General features: G+C 40.8%; 1 protein-coding gene across 2 annotated transcripts in view; it reads left to right on the forward strand.

The window, feature by feature from the left end:
- The window catches only part of TSPAN9 (tetraspanin 9), a 169,545-nt gene that overhangs the window by 53,196 nt on the left and 99,339 nt on the right, over nt 1-17,010 (forward strand). The window lies entirely within an intron of this gene.

The following is a 17,010-nucleotide window of genomic DNA, read 5'->3' on the forward strand; positions in this document are numbered from 1 at the left end:
CTCAAAATCTCTAATTCCTGTCAATTTGTATTGAGAGAAGTTCCCTTTGTGGAAGAACTGTAGAGTGCTGATTGCCTTTGCATGCTGAAAGGAAGGCTGTTCTGCTCTGAGATCTCTTAAAAATCTGAGGCTAAACCAGGAGCTTTAGTGCTATTTGCTCTTCTATCTTGAAGAATTAATGGACATTCACTCTAGCTATTTTTTTAATTAGTTTTCTCTGTGACCTTTTTTTCTGATATTTTATACGCTTGTCTTTCAGTGTAAGGCTGCGAGGTGCCTTCACGATTCCCTTATAAAATTTCAGGACCTGACTTAGTGTTTCCTTTCCTCTTTTAGACTAAAGTGCTTGTTCATTCTGTCCCCTTCCTCCCCGCCCCCACTGCCCGGTTTCCCACTGCTATCTCAGGATGCAGTGCTCCTGGTGCTTTGATATGCTTGGGCTTACACTTTCTATTTGAGCTGAGCTCCCTGTCATGGGATAGTTACAGGCAGCATTCCTGTGCTGGAAATAGATACTTTTTGCATAACCTGCTTCCTTATACCCTTTAGCATCTAAGGCCTCTGGTGGAGCACTGTCTCCACTACCATAGATGGAGCAGCACGGGAATCATCAGAAGCTCAGAAAGGTGACGGGGAGAATGGAAAAGCTGTTAGAGTTCTAAGAGGTGGAAGTTCAGAGAGTCTGTTGGCTGTGAGTTAAGTTCACTGTATTATTTTTTTTTATTATTTAAACTAAATAACAGAACTCATCTTTTTCTTGTTAGAAAAGATGTACAGATATAGAAAAACCCCAAATACCTTATGAGAGTGACTTAATGCACAAGCACGTAGAGTCACTTTATTCTCCTCTGTGCCCTTAATAGGAAATTTTTCAGCAAGTTCTGCTTCTGATTTTGCCAAAAGATGTCTTCTCAAGGCCTGAGCAGCAAAACTGAAATATTGCTCAGAATATGTTCTAATAATCATCAGTTGACTGTTGAACTATTGTTTTCTTTCTCATAAAAAAAATAAAAGAAACTTAAAGGGTTAATTTTTTTTGGATAAAAGATTGCTCTCAATTTCAGGAGTCTATATATTAGGCAAGGACTACCTTGTAAACACAAATTTCTGTAGTTCTGAATTAGTTTTTGCCTGTGGTTCTGTCAGTGACTTTAGGAAAGTCACTTATATGGGTATCTTATTCCAGTTTTTAAAATAGCACTTTCTTTGTCTCTTAGCATTCCAGCTTTTTGCTGCAGGGACAGCTTCAAGTGACAGGGTCCAGTTGTTGGATAAGGCTTTCCTTGAATCATGACAAACCTAAATTCAGCTTCCTGCTCCTGCCAAAGTTTCCTGTGAGAGCTCTGACAATTTACTTGACATCTCTGCTTCCCATGAAATGGGAGGCCTAATAGGTAGTGCTGTGCTGCACGAAAATATCCAGAAGATGCATATTCCAGAATGGACATGTTTAGGTTGTGGTTCCACAGTTTTTGAAACTGACCTCAAATTGGGATTGCTGTGATCCGGCCCTTTTTCCCTGAGCATGCTTTCTTCTATGTGCTAGTACCTTCTGGAGCTGCACTGGTGCTTTTTTTCACAGGAATAGTTTGTGGTCAGCTCAGTTTCTTGAAGAGTCTCATTGAATAAATATGAATACCAACACCTGGGAAGGATAGGATGCTGCAGAGAGTGAGGAGACCAGAGTAACTCAGGACTTTGGATTTACAATGGCTTAAAGTTGCGAAAACATTGCAAACTAGAAAAAGACTGCAGACATAAGATGTTGAATAAATAGCTATGTACAGGACAGCACAGAGACACCTTGTTCTCCATAAGCTTGGTGTGTGGGTCCTCTTTGCTTGAAAGCTGGTACAGAGTGGTATCTTAAAATAAGATTCTAGAGTTTTCTCCAGTCTACCCTGATTATGTTGAGAAATGCTCATCCTCCACCCACAATCTACTTCACTCAGTCCCAGTGTTTCTTGCTCTTGAATGTACCTCCCTGTGCTAAGTCTCCCCCAGTTGCTCTGCTCTGCAGTTCATAGTGTTTGTTGCTGATCTTCAGAGTGGTTCTTCCTTTGCCTTAGGCCTTTTCTCTTGCAGGGCAAATCCAATTCTCTTTCATGTTGTTCTTAATATGTAGGAGATCAGTTCCCCCTCTCTCTTTCTTTTCCAAGGTGCTACAGAGGGGGTAGGTTTGGATTAGATATTCTTTACTGTGAGGATGATGAGGCACTGGAGCAGGTTGCCCAGAGAAGCCATGGATGCCCCATCCCTGGAATTGTTCAAGGCAACCTGGTCTAGTGCAAGGTGTCCCTGCCCATGACATGGGGGAGAAGCTAGATGGTCTTTAATGTCCCTTCCAACCCAAACCATTTTGTGATAATATGAAGAGCAAGCCCCATCACCAAACAAAAAAACCCAACAGTAAGGGAGGAATTGAAAATACTTGATTTGATTTGGTCTTTGAAACTTTGTAGCAAGTCCTTCTAAAAGCATAGGAAAAATTGTGTTGATAAGGCAGTGCCTCACTGAAGAGTACATAGTTCCAAAATATATCTCATAAGGAACAAATCACTGGAAAAAATAACTCTGGGGTTGTACATTTATTTCTTTAGTGTCCCTGCCAGCAGCAGACAGCAAAATACTTTCATTCATATCTAACATTATTCATTTATATATAATATATGTGTGTATATACACACACACACCATAATTTCAGTGTAGGATGGGATATGAATTTTTACAAGCAAGTTCTAAATTTTAAAGTCTGTGTTTAACAAAAGATTTAGGTTGTTTTTATTAAGTTGCAAGGTGTTCATAGTAACCTGTATACCCTACCCCTGTTTCCCTTCATTGATTCTGTGTGAGAAATAAGTGCAGTAGTTAAGCACAGTGCAGCCTTGGATTTATTCATGCCAAATTTCAGAGGATACTCTGAAGTTATGTGATAAAAGGGTCATAAACATAAAGGTGCAGAAGGTGAGAGAACCCAGCCAACCCAAAGTACTGCAAAGGGAACACCCTGACCTGACTTCTCCCCAGACTGTCACAGGAGAGGGGTCAGCCAATGGTGTGGGTGTAAAACCTGTCAAGATGAGTCAACATGAGAGGCTGATCAGTTCATTTGCAATCATTCCTGGCATGAATTTTAACAAGTGCCAGTTCCTGCAGCTGGGATGGAGTAAGTGCAGGCACAAGTACAAACTGTGACAGGAGTGTCTGGCAGGGAGGGCCCTGGGGGTGCTGGGGGCAGCAGCAGCTCAGTGAGGGTCAGCAGGGCACAGCCCAGAGGGCAGGAACCGTGTCCTGGGGGCATCAAACACAGAGCACAGCCGGGCACAGGGGGGATCATCCATCACCCGCTGTGCTCAGCGCTGCTGCGGCCTCACCCGCAGGGCTGGGGGCAGCTCTGGGCACCACCACTCCAGAGGGGTGGGAAATGTGTGCAGAGGGGGGAAACAAAACTGGAGAACGGGCTGGAAGGTGTGTCCTGGGAGGAGTGGCTGAGGGCTCTGGGTTTGTCCAGTTAGGAGAAAAGAGAGGCTGAGGGGGTGACCCCCTTGCTCTGCAGCTCCCTGAGGAGGGGAACTGGAGAGGGAAGTGCTGATCCCTTCTCCCTGGCATCCTGTGATAGTACAAGGGGGAATGTTTCAAAGCTGCATTAGGGGAACTTTAGACTTGACATCAGGAAGCATTTCTTCCCCAAGAGGGTGGTCAGACACTGGAACAGGCTTCCTATGGAGGGGCTTGATGTCCCAAGTCTCTCAGTGTTTAAAGGGCATTTGGACCATGAACTTAATAACATACTTTAACTTCTGGTCACCCCTGAAGAGGTCAGGCAGTTGGCTTAGGTGATTGCCAAACGTCCCTTCTGACTGAAATATTCTATTCTATTCTATTCTATTCTATTCTATTCTATTCTATTCTATTCTGTTCTGTTCTGTTCTGTTCTGTTCTATTCTATTCTATTCTATTCTATTCTATTCTATTCTATTCTATTCTATTCTATTCTATTCTATTCTATTCTATTCTATTCTATTCTATTCTATTCTATTCTATTCTATTCTATTCTATTCTATCCTATCCTATCCTATCCTATCCTATCCTATCCTATCCTATCCTATCCTATCCTATCCTATCCTATCCTACTCCACTCCACTCCACGTCACTCCACTCAATTCCCTGGCCATGCCCTGTGTCTAATCACTGCACTTCATCTTATATTCTTATTCTATTTCTGACTCTTCCTGTGGGTGAAGTGCTTCCTTTTCCCTGTGGACGCATTTAGGCTAAGTGCCAGCAAGTAGGGCCAGGGATCACAGCACAAACCACAGGAGGGATTTTGCAGGCCTTGTGAGTATCACCTGTGTCAGCAACAGCGGAAACCAGGGCATTGGTACCGGACTGACCAAGCATCTGAGGCCAGCAATTGGAGGGATCCATGTTGTGTATGTGTGCAAACAGTACAAATTTCACTCTGATGAGCTTTCTTCCTGATCAGCCAGTGAGTAGCACAGGATCAAGCCTACTGTCTATATCTATGTTAAGTTGTGCCTGCGGGGGGTTTAGATTGGTTGAATTTTAGGAAAAATTTCTTCACTTAAAGGGTTGTCCAGTGTGGGAACAGGCTGCCCAGGAAAGTGGTTGAGTCACCATCCCTGGAGGTAATTAAAAGATATGTAGGTGTGGCACTTAGGGACATGGTTTAGTGGTGGACTTGGCAGTGGCAGGTTAATGGTTGGACTCAATCATCTTCAGGGTCATTTTCAACCTCAACATTTCTGTGATTCCATGATATTCTGTATAAGTGTGTGTGTGCATTTGAAACATGTGCATGGCCTTGCTACTGGCTGGATATGGGCACATGAACCTGTATTGCCTTGCTTAGTGAGGTTATCAGATTTGGTAGTCTTCGCAAGTTCTTGTTACTCTTTCTAGCTTTACAGCTGGAAATTTGAAATTTAAATATTGTTGATAGGAGGAGGGGTAAAAATGGGGTTGATTTGGTGTGTATGCATTTTTTTTGGTGGACATTTGAGAGCAAAGAAGTTCAGAAATTTGGTATCTTTTACACAAATGAGTATTAACACAATATTCTTAGAGGTTTGCCAGTGCTAGCAACTGGGACTAGGCTTGCACTTACATGTCTTAGTCTTCTTTTGGCACTTCTCATTGGCCTTTCTCCATCTTGCTGTTGAATAAGAGCTTTGGTCTGTCTCCACTAAACTTTTCCAGGACACAGAATGCCTGAATTCTAGGATGGATGCCTGAACTCCATCCTTATAAAATGGCTCTGCTAATCTAATTATGAAGGCAGGCTGCAGAGAAGTACACAGCTGGTTCTGCTGAGCATGCAGAATGCCATTACAAATGCTGAAAAGTGATAAAAGTGTCTTTATCTAAAAATAACTTCTAGTGATTTTGTGTCATCCACTTACATTGTGACTCACCTGGTGATCCTGGACTGTGAAGCTGGAATGTAAAACAATGGATGGCACACCGTGAAGTTTGGCACGGAAACCGTCCTTGCACAGTTTTTCCAAAATAAAGACTCAGTGTGTCGCTGGCCATAGAAGTGCACTTCTTGTATTGTGTAACCGTGCTGGAAATGTTTTTGAAGTATTTGCAGATGTCCTGTAGCGCCTAAGTCCTTTTCCTTTTCCAAGAGCTTTGATAGTTCTGGAAGTGAAGAAAATCAAAACTCCACTAGGTTATACTTTTTTTGATGAAATAGTCACAGGGCTAGATACCACCTTCTTTGGTTCTTGGTCTCAAAGAACTCCTCTCTCATCTGTCAGACTCTGTATTTCTGTTTCTCCTGGAGCCAGAACCAGTATTCTGCTCAGCTTCCCAAGACACTGCTCCAACCAGCTGGCCCCTTGCAAGAGAGGAACTTCTTTAACTTGTAATGTGTGTAGCATATAGACCTTTGTTTCATAATAGCTCTCAGATGTTTGCAAAGAGACATTGTTTTAAGCCATCCTATTTTCTTACTGTTTGTTTTTTCAGCCTCTCTATTAAGCCACTAGATGAATGCAATAAATATCCTGAGAGTGAAATTGGTCCCTGTTACTCCTAAACTATAACAGAACTATTCTGTGTTCATCAGGATATCACTATTAAAGCAGAATGGAAAGCAGAGGCTGCCATATATGTCTTAAGACAAATCCTTGAACTGAAATTGAAAAGCAGAAGATCTGTACAATGCATATGTCCCTTTTGGTCTCCTGTCCAGCACTGCCCCTTTATTTATTATTTTTCGTTGCCACTGGAGCCATTGGTCTGTGCTGTGTACCAGGAGACCATTAACTTTGTTTTTTCTTGGTTTGTGAAAGAGCATAAAAAACCAAAAAACACAGACCATCTTCACTCATTTGTCTTCGCTCCCTTCCCTGGTCCTTGTGATATGGCCAGTATTGAGAAATCTCTTTCCCAATCTAATATGAACAGCAGCGCAGAAAATGTTTAAAAGTTCAGCCAAGGTAAAGGTTGATCTTGCTGGGCTTTAAGGATACATATGGGAAGATCTTTCGGTTTTGTGTGTTTTTACCACTTCCTGGCTTAGTAAAATGGGAACCTTCTGAACTGCTACAGCTGCGTGCTGCTGTCTGCCCTGCCCTGCCCTTTTCTCCCTCTTGTGCTGCTTTCCCTGAGGCATAACAACCCTGTTTGCACCTTACACTATTGGTTTTTGTCCTGTTGCAGGTATTTGCATTCCTAGGAAATTCCAGGTCTGAATTCATATCTGTCTTTCCTTACCTGGCCTATTTGTTGCAGCCCTTCTCTCTGTCACTGTCCTTGGCAGCTGTTTCCACCTTTGAGACTTGCAAGTCAGCTTATCCTCACTGGGTGCTGATGGTCCTGTCTGCAACTGCTCCTGTCTTTCCTTCTCTAGCACTGGGGTACAAATACAAGGCTTTGGTCAAATGTCTTCCCCTCCATGTATTACCCACTTTATCAAGCTGCTTTTCACTCTGCTCAGTTGTTGCTTGTTTGATGGTAGAAAACTGGTTAAAAGCATATGCAGGCATGTAGAGATCAAGTGCAAATTCTGTAATTTGGTGTATTAAAGACCAGCTTCGCTGAATGCATAAATTCAAAGGTTGGATTTTCAGTGTGATTAGAAATCCTCTGCGCAGAGTGCAAGGACAGTCAATATTAAAAGCTACCACTGTGAGAAAACCTGGAAGACTGAGATTGAGAAAATGCAGTCAGATGCCTTACAATAGCAATGGGGAGGAGAACATCTCTGTTTCCTGATGCTCAGTGCTCATGAGGCCACACCAGGCTGTACCCAGGGCTGGTCTTCCCAGTACCAGCTTGATGCTGACAAGCAAATGCAGTGAAGGGCCGCAAGGAGATTCCAAAGGGTCTGGAGCATATGCTGTTGAGAAGATGTGGGTAGCTGGTCTAAATTAGCTGGAAGAACAGGCTGATTTTCACAGCCTTTCTTTTACTTAGGTAGTAGAGAAGACAGATTCTTCTGAGAAATCCTCAGGGAGGGCAAGAGCCAGTGGTCATGATTGGTGCCTCTGTAAGTCCCAAACAGAGATGAGGAAAAAAGTTTTTCCTGGGAGTGCTGCTGTGGGAAGAGGTTGCTCTAGGAAGCTGTGGAATCACCAGCCTTGGAAGTTCTCCAAATTCTGCTGGACAAGGTCTTAAGTAATATGATACAGCTTTGAAGCTTGCTCTGCTTTGACCATGGGGTTGGACTAGGTGATCTCAAGGGGTCCCTTTTACCCTGCATCATTCTGCAAGTCCAAACAGTATCCCTCAATGTTATATTGTAGCAGAATTTTATTGTTAAAATTTCATTTCATGTTAAAGAGTGATGAAGGCAGTATGTGAAAAAAAGGTTGAATTTTCCCTCTTTCTTACTCCTCAGTTTAAATAGTTTGTGTTTGGTGAGCTTTCTTGCTGTGCCACTATTGTGTGATTACTGTTTTTGTGAGATGGTAGCTAAAATGAAATGTCAGTATGAGTGAGGACTGGAAACTATAATGTTGACCTACAAAAGAAAGCCAAGGTTTTTCTTAGCAATTACTGTCCTGAAAGTATAACCACTGGTAAAATAATGGGCCTGATATTAAAAGAGGATGCAAACTCAGAGTCTGCAGGGTGACAGAATTGTAAGCAATAACAACATGAGTTCATAAAGAATAAATCTTGCCAGACAATGTAATTGCTTTTTTTGATAGAATTGCAAAATTAATGATTTTAGGGAATCAAGAGGGAAGTAGGTATATGTTTACTTTCTAACATGAAGATTAATTGAAATTCGCTTGGGTAGGAAGAAAAAAGTTGGGTGAAATATAAACAGGAGCTGATTATCAGCAGTAGTGCAATGGTTATGTAGGTTGGGAGTTAGACTGGAGTTTTGTAACATTTCTGTTAATGATATGACAGAGGGAGAGAGAAAATTCTCTTAATGAGCTTTGAAAACAAACTGGGAATTGTGAGCCTCAGTGCAGAAAAATAAGGGGGTGATGGGTTTAGACACATAAAGAGAAAATAAAATTATATTAAACTTGGAGAACTGTTAAATCAGGAGAGTATGGAGCACATATCCTAAACCAAAGTGGGGAGAGAAGTATTGAAAAGAGAGGCCAGTCTGTGATGCTGAAAATGGCAGCTGTGGTGCTAGAACCCCTTTTGAGCAGGGCACTCACCCTTGCTCCTTGCTCTGTGTTGGGTCACTTTAAAGCCCTTCTCCAGGTCATGGGCTTGAAGGGCAGAGTACACTGAGCAGAAATTCACTTTCTGCTGCTGTTGTGATGTGTGCTTGAGGCTACTCCACACATCGAAGGTGTGACTGCCCAGCTCCAGTTCTGTCTGTTACTGTTTAAAATTCTGCCAAGAGCAGAATTAATGAGTTCTGATTTTCTTTTGGATGGTTGAGCTCATTACAGACCTCTCCCTTCCTCCCCGTGTGCCCTGGCCAGACTGCAGGATCCCCCCTGTGCCCCTGTGACAGGGCTGTGCAGGGTGAGAGGTTGTGCAGAATGTGAACCCAGAATGTGTGTGTGCCCATCCTTCATGCAAGCTCCAGGTCAGGCTCGCACTCTGCTCTGCCTTGCTGCTATTGATACTCCAAACACATGCTGCTGAGCGTTGGCTTGGGTTTCCAGGCCTTGCACAGCACCCTGCCTGCTCCCTTCCCTCAGGTTTCACTGGAGACAGTCTGGATGCATAAATCTTACTTCCTTAGAAATCCAGAGTGAGAATAAGTTACAGGATTTGGGGCAGCATCTGTTACTGTTGCCATGTTGCAACTTCATTTATTGTTAAGAGGGAAATTTTTTTATTAAGTGTGGAGACAGAAGCTGCCAGGATAAACTAGAATTGACCACTAAATGACTTAAGTTTATCAGTGTCCCTATTTCTTTTGGAGCTTAAAAAAACTTAATCTAATTTTCTGTATGTTCATCCCCTTTAACTCTTGTAGTAGTCTTATGTGTCTACTTAACTGTACTGACACATTGAAATAACATTTCTGAAAATCTCGGGGATATCTTATCCTATTAGGAGCAGTAGAATTGCTTATTACTTTTTAAATCTGTAGGAATGGTATCCTGGGTATTTCAGATGTAGCAAGTTTTTTCCTTGGAGTTACAGCAGACAATGTTACTTTAACATAGAATATGGTCACTTGTTATGGGAAGAAATCCTGTTGACAACCTGCATGGCTACCCAGATGAGCCTCAAAAAGATAAATCATGTCAGGGTATAAAAATCCTTTAGATTCTGTAAGAATGAAAGGAATGTACAACACTTTGGAAGTATGTGCCTAGGATTCTCTAACTTCATCATCAAAATTAATTGTGTTTTATAGTTACATGACTACTGGAAGTAGAGAAGTTAAAAATATTTTAGCTCTTTCAGCAGTTCCATCAAAATAGCTCTTTAGCATTATTAGCACCTGAGGATCAAAACCATATTTGTCTGCCTTCTTCATATATTATGCTCCTTGTGATATAGCACAGCAAAGGAAGCAAAACACTGTGAGAAAATGTTTTCATATGCTAATGTTTGCCCTTAGAACAGTTCATGTCAAAAAGGTTAGAGACAATATGACTAATGATCCTTCAAAATCCCAAGGAAAATAATGTACCATGTATGTCTGATGTAGAATGAAACATCTAGGGGGGGTCACCTCCATGGCAAGAATGTCCATGACTGTTGAAAGCTCTAACAATAAAGCAGTTATTGGGGTATATGGCCAGATGTAGCACCATTTTTTTTTGTTTTGTTTTGTTTTTTTTTTAAAGTTTAAATGGATGCATCTAAAACTTTACCACCTTGTCAGGTCAGTGTCTTTAAATACCTTTCCACTCCCATGACATAGTGGCAACACCAAAAGAAACTCCACCATCTCTGTGCTCAAGGATCAAGCTTTCTTCTCCCATGTAAATAGTTTAATTTGGGATCTTACAGAAATTTACTCTTGAAGAGATTAAACCAGCCCTTCATCTGTGTGGCCGGTATATCTCTAGGGGCAGATGGATTGCCTTTAAATAATTACTAATACCTGCTTTTTGGAAATTAATTACATTCCTTTCCTTGGGGAAGGTCCTTCATTCTGATAAATGCACTCTTGTATGGAATTCACATGCCAGTAGGAAAAAAAAACAGGGCATGGTGATGGGAAAGACTGGAATTTGGTGTGTCATTTCTTCTGCCAAACAAGAAATTTTTGCTGTTAAAAGAAGATAGTAGTTAACAGATTTGAAGGGATAACTACCAAATTAAGTCACAAAGTTCAGACAGGCTTTATGATCTGCAGATACCCAATTGGTAGGATGAGGATGTTCCTAGTTTGTTAAATCTAGCTACTGAGAAGAAGCATCTCTTTTTCCCCCACCTCATCAGTGGGATTGCAGTTTCAATTTGCCAGTTTTTCACAGTGTGCAACTGTAGTTCAAGTCACTGCTACTCCAAGAAGTTCAGTGTCACTCTTTCACAGTCTGAGTTTTGGACCTTAGAACAAAATGTTAGAATCTCAGCAAAGTCTAGGATGAAAGGAGATGCTGGAGAGCACGTGGTGCAACCTTCTATTGAAAGCAAGGCCCCAGTTCAGGTTATGTAGGCCCTGTCAAGCTGAGTCTTGAATATTTCCAGTAAGGGAGATTCTAACATCTCTCTAAGCAGTCTGTTCCAGTGTTTAATTGCTCTCCCACTGAATTTTTTTTCCACTTATATCCAGGTCAACTTCTTTCCTGAGCAACCTCTTTCTATTGCTTGACTTGCCAACGTGCATACTTGTGAACAAAGTACCACCATCTTCTGTAACTGCTTTTTAGTTACTGAAAGGCATTTATTGGCCTTCTGGAAAGTGAGAGTGTTGTACATGTTAGGCAGCACATCTGTCCTGACCTTAATGTCTGCCCAAAGCCCTAATATTAACATTTTATGAAGTGGAAGTTTTATTTCAGAACAGCATATAGCATCTCTTGAGGGTATCTTAATTTGGAATTCTGTCCCTAAGCATGTATTTTTTCTCTTCTATAATACAAGTCAATGCTTTAAGTTTTCACACTATTGAGAGATGTATGTCAAAAATGTGTATCTGTTTTTTTCATTTTGAAGGGTCCCCAGTTGCTTTAAAAATGTGGTTTAGAGATTATGCATAAGAGTACTGGTGACCAGCCTGTGAAATCTGAGAGGGAATCTGGTTGACAGAGCTTTGTAGCAGTCTGCCATGTCAGGCCTTCAGTAGTCTGAGGGTTTTCTTTTCAGTGCTTGAGCGTGCAGGACACTGTAGAAATATGTTTCAGAATATTTGGCTTCTGAGCATTTGTTCTTTATATTAAAATAAAAATAACTGGATCCTTAATATGACTGATGCTTAAAATGCATGAAGATAGCTCTGTGATAGACACTTTGAAGGCTCTGGTGCCTGGGAACAATTTGTTAGGGAACACTTTTTAGGGAAGAATTCATTATTCCCCTTCCCCGCTTCCTGCCTACAGCTTGGTATTGATGCAGTCTTTCAGATTCAGATATCATTGATATTTGATAGAGACAAACACAGCAGATGGGGTAGGTAGGGACAAAAGTGAGATACCTTTTGTATAAATGGAGCTAAAAGTGCTATAGAACAGCTATAGGCACTCTTTGGGGGGCACTGAACTTTGAAAAGATCAAGACACTTTCTTAGTCTTTTTTTTCTTTCAGCATAATACATAAGCCTGGCATCTAATTACAGGACAGGTGCAAAGCATCATTCTGCTTGGAAAAATATTACCTGTAAAGAGAAACTGCACCTTGCAACTAATCAGCTCTGTTCCCTTCGTAGGTTCAGAGAGCCATAAGTTTTGATTCTGTTGATTAAGGCTTTGTTGTTTTTTGTTTCCTTTCAACCTCATTTCCAGTGGTGTACCTCTCAGGGAGTGAGAGGAAATTTTTTTCTTCTCTTTTCTTTTAACTTACCGTATTACAGTTTCCAGAACTTTTCAGTGTACAGGGCAGAAAGCATTCAAGTTGATTTAAAAGTAAAAAACACAGGGAACTGAGATGACTTAATTTAGCAATCCTTGGAATACTAGAAACATGGGATTTCAGAGTGCAGTTCATGCAGTCAGGTTGGGTTGGAATCTTGTGTGTTTCAAGTACTGTGTTTCTTCCGGAAGTCACAAACCTACGGAATCTTTTCATGATTGTATCTACCAAATTTCTTTGCTTCAGCTTGTAGAAGGGAGGAACCCTATTACTGATAAACGTTTAGTATAACAGCTTCCATGCTGTTGGAATAGAAACACAAAGTATTGTACACGACAGGCCTGTAATAAAACCATTGGCACAGAAGTGGGGGAGGAGAGGAGTGAGATATGCTCAATTTAGAAAAGTTGTGTTTTAGGTATGGGATGAGATTGAGTTCATAAAGCTCTTCTGAAAAGTGCCTGGGCGGCTTGAGAGAATTTCTGTTACTTCTGAGTAAATGTTTGGCTGGAAAGGGACAAGTGCAACATAAGAAATGAGTATATGAGAAAAATAATACAGGAGAAGAACCCATCAGCTGGATAAAATTCAGGGAATTTTTCAGTTTGAGGGCACTCATGTCCACACCTGCATGTATCTGTTTTATAGACATGGTGATTGTAGAGTTAAAACAACAACGAAAGTAAACAAAACATCACCAATGGATTATATTATTGCAGATTTACTTTTAGCTTGCTCTCCTGAAGGGAAGAAGTCTGGAAAGTCTTTTCAGTAAATTTGTTTAGATTTTAGATTATTCTAGACTTGGACATTCAGGAGAGAAGAGAGAAAGTTCAAACACATATTGTTGCTATGGGCATCAAAGTTGACTCCTGCAAAGCATATTTGGACCCAAACTAAAGCTGTCTCCCCTAGCATGATACTGCAAGCCTTTAGTTTCATTCATGTTGTTTAAAACCCCATCTGGATGCGCACCATTTGCTAAGCATTTATGGCCGTGTATTTTTGATAGATTCCCCTGAACCAGTCTGCAGAGCAGAGCATGAAACATCGTGTTGGTTGCTTCTGAAATAAAATGCCAGCATCCCAATTAATTTGTAAATGGAAAATATCTGCCTGTGATGAATTTATGAAGTGCAGATTCTAAAGGCCAATTGATATTTCATACAATAGCTACTGCATACTTGTGGCACACCTAAGTAGATCAGAGCAGACTGAATGACACAAATAGTTTTCAGCCTACAAAAGGCTTTTTTTTTTTTTTTTCCTTTCAGATGCCTCTATGAGGAATTTTTGGAACATTGTTAGTTTCTGACTGCTGGTCAAGGGTATCTATCTTGGTTTTCTCATCTCTGAGAGACACTGATGGTACAATTAACTTTATCAAAATGAAGTGAATGTGGGCTTGGCTTTTGGGAAAGAGTCAAACATGCTTGCATCCATTCTTTACACCCCATATTAGGCTCTGAATGCCTGGTATTGCAGCTAGCACACAGCATTCTCTCCAAGTGTAAATGAGTCCTCCATAATGCAGATAAGGTCATAAAAATGATGTTTTCCCATTATATGTCTGCCTTTACAAAAGCTTGTTAATGAAAATACTGTAAAAAGTTAAGTAGCTCCTACTGTAAGTCAGGGAATTGAACTGCTGGATAGCTTTTTGTGACTTGACAGGCAGGGTCATGTCAAACTGGTTTTCCCCCCCTTTTCTTTCTTTTCCTCCTTTGTCATTTTAAATCTCTCACACCCTTATAACAAGAGCTGACACCAATCACAAAGCTCATGAACAGCAGTAGTGTTACATAAACCTGCTGGATTATAGTAAGAGGGTTACCTTGTTTTCATTATTACACCCTTTCTTGTATCTCATGCAGAATAGATGAGAACCATTTAGCCTCGTTCTTGTGAGATGAGTAGGGTGGCTAAAATATCTGCCTCCCCTTGGGATTTAAATCTGACTCTGTTGTTGGCAAAGCAAAAAGCATTAATTGCATGACTGCTACGTTACAGGCACATCCTATTTTAAATGTTGAAGTTGACCACATCCTACAGCGTTGCCATACAACGTGCTAGAAACTTCATTGTGAAGATAAATAAGCTTTACTGCAAGGGCAGATGCAGATGGTCAAATGCAACTATTTATATAAATTTAAAGAGCTTTGAGACAGGAAGGAGACTGTGAACTTTGCTCAGGCTAGGTGTTTTAGAAGTTTGTTGAAAGGCGTAGAAATGCACCCAGCCCAAGTCAGCAGGATGGAATGTGGCTGTTCTGCAGTGCTTTGATCAGAACTTAAGAAGTGCTGTTAATGGCAGTGAAGGTATGATCCAGTTACCTCGAATTATTCAAAATCTGTTTCTTATGAATTCAGAAACATCTGCCTTCAAAGAAAAAAGGAGCTATGTGATAGGAGTTGTTAGGCTATGTAGCTTGGTGTCACAGTTGATAGACTGTGGTCAGGGAGGGCCAGGAGTAGACTGAGGACTGAATGGCTGTAGAGACTAGACCCCACCCTTGTTTCCAGACATTTCTGCCCAGAGTCACACTGGGGGCCCAACAGGGGAACCTGGTGCTGTGCCATGAAGTCAGCCCTCTCCCTCTTAATCTGTGAGGCCACTGGCTCTGGGCCGGTGCTTAATTAATTCATTTGGTGGTGTGACTCCTCTCTGAAAGCTGACCCTCTTTGACCTGAAGGTGGGACTTGGGGTTAGGTTTGGGTTGGAAATGCTGCTGGAAGAGAGGCTTTTGATAACTCATAGACATGAGGTGATGATGCTGCAGTAAGGCATTCAGTCTGCCACTTCCAGTGAGTCTGAGGTTGGAGGCTGTGGCGGGTGATGAGTAGCTGCCCATTGAAGACATCTGGGTCTCTGCCAGCCCTGACACAGTGGTTTTAAATGTCCCCATTCATGGAATGACACCTGTTTGTGTTTAAGTGCCAAAAAATGAATATTTTAGCAATGAAGGAATTCATTTAATTGTGAAAAGAATGTGCTTAGAAATGTTCCTTCATGGCATAACTGAGCAGGTTTCAGAGATGTGTGCTGCCTTTCAAAAAGGAATGCTTACATCATTCTCTTGGTTCTTTCTTCACATGGAGCCATTTGTATGAGGGTTTTTTCAATTTGTTGGTTTTTAAGTTTAATAGTTCTGCTAATACATAGACACCAGCTGTCAGTTAATTCAAAACAGCAGACTGCTAGTGAAAGATAGCCTCTTTGGAACAGATGTTAGAGAAAATCCACCTGATTTTGTTCAAGAGACTTGTACACGTTGGACGCAGTTACAAGAGTTACTGTATTAATGAAATACTGCTGCACCATCCAAGAGAAATAAGGGATATCATCACTCATGATAGGCAAAACCCTATCTAGCTAGCTTTCTTTAATCTTTAGTCAATATAGGAGATGTAAAAACTTAAACTGTCATTTAAAGTGGGAGTGGAAGAGAAGCACTCAGATCATGTACTCTACCTCTGCAGAAATAGGTGTTAAATAAGAAGAATCCTTTTCAGTTCCTCGCCCCTGCTTTCTTTTTTTGTTCTTTAATTTTTGAAGCATGGTTTTGGAGATCTGTTTTGTGATGTTTCCTCACACAGTAGTGTCGAGGATGTGATGCTGCTGCCTTCCTGCCTCTGGCTGGCAGCTTTCTGGTCCCTTGATCTTATTTTCTCTGTATGCAAAGTAAAGAACATTTCCCTGCATACACTTTTTTTTTTTTTTTTTAATGTGTGTACTGGATGGAGACAGCAGCTTGAACCACATATTAATGGATGGCCAAGAGTTGTTTTGGATTATTATTAAGCATCTTTACAAGGACTCCCTCTCTTGAGGGTGGTCTTCTTGGTGACTTTACAAGGAATCAGTATTAGACTCATATCACTGTAGTGAGAAAACTCCCTTTCTTCTTCTACAGGTAAGATACGAATTTAAAATACAAGGGTTTTCCTGTTAAGCTTGAAAAAGTTCGACATTTTCAGACAAAATTTGGCTCGACATTCAGAGCCAAAATTTGAATCTGAAATAGAAAAGCAGAATGGGGATGATGGAAGAATGTCTATTGAATCTGAGTAACTTCACTTTCATAAAGAAAAGGTTGATAGAAACAGAATTGATTAAATTTATTTTGAATCTGAACATTGATTCTTGTCCTTTAAAAAGGTGATCTTTTCATCAGCAGATTGGGAAAGATTATGGTAGAAACATAGCTCAATTAGAAAGAAGCCCTAAGATGGTTAACTGAAATTATTAGGGAGTCAGAGAATTTTCAATAACATGACATGCTGAAAAGTGCTTAGTTTAATGAAGGACAATAACATAGGATGTAATAGAGGATTACAAACTAATGAATTATGGGATGAGGATGAATATCCAGACAGAGGATAGAGCTGCAAAGCTTAATTATGGTAGTGAATAAGAGGAAGATGCTGGGTTTTTTTAACATGATGCATATCTGTGGAACTCACTGCCCTAAAATATTGAGGTTAAGTTCTCAGCAGAATTAAGGATTAACTCTTGATGGAGATGAAAAAATGTATTCATTGTTATGGAAGATGAGATACACACCCTGTAATTAAAAGGGATACAGAT

Source organism: Melospiza georgiana, chromosome 2 (assembly GCF_028018845.1).
Source record: "Melospiza georgiana isolate bMelGeo1 chromosome 2, bMelGeo1.pri, whole genome shotgun sequence".
Taxonomy (NCBI): domain Eukaryota; kingdom Metazoa; phylum Chordata; class Aves; order Passeriformes; family Passerellidae; genus Melospiza; species Melospiza georgiana.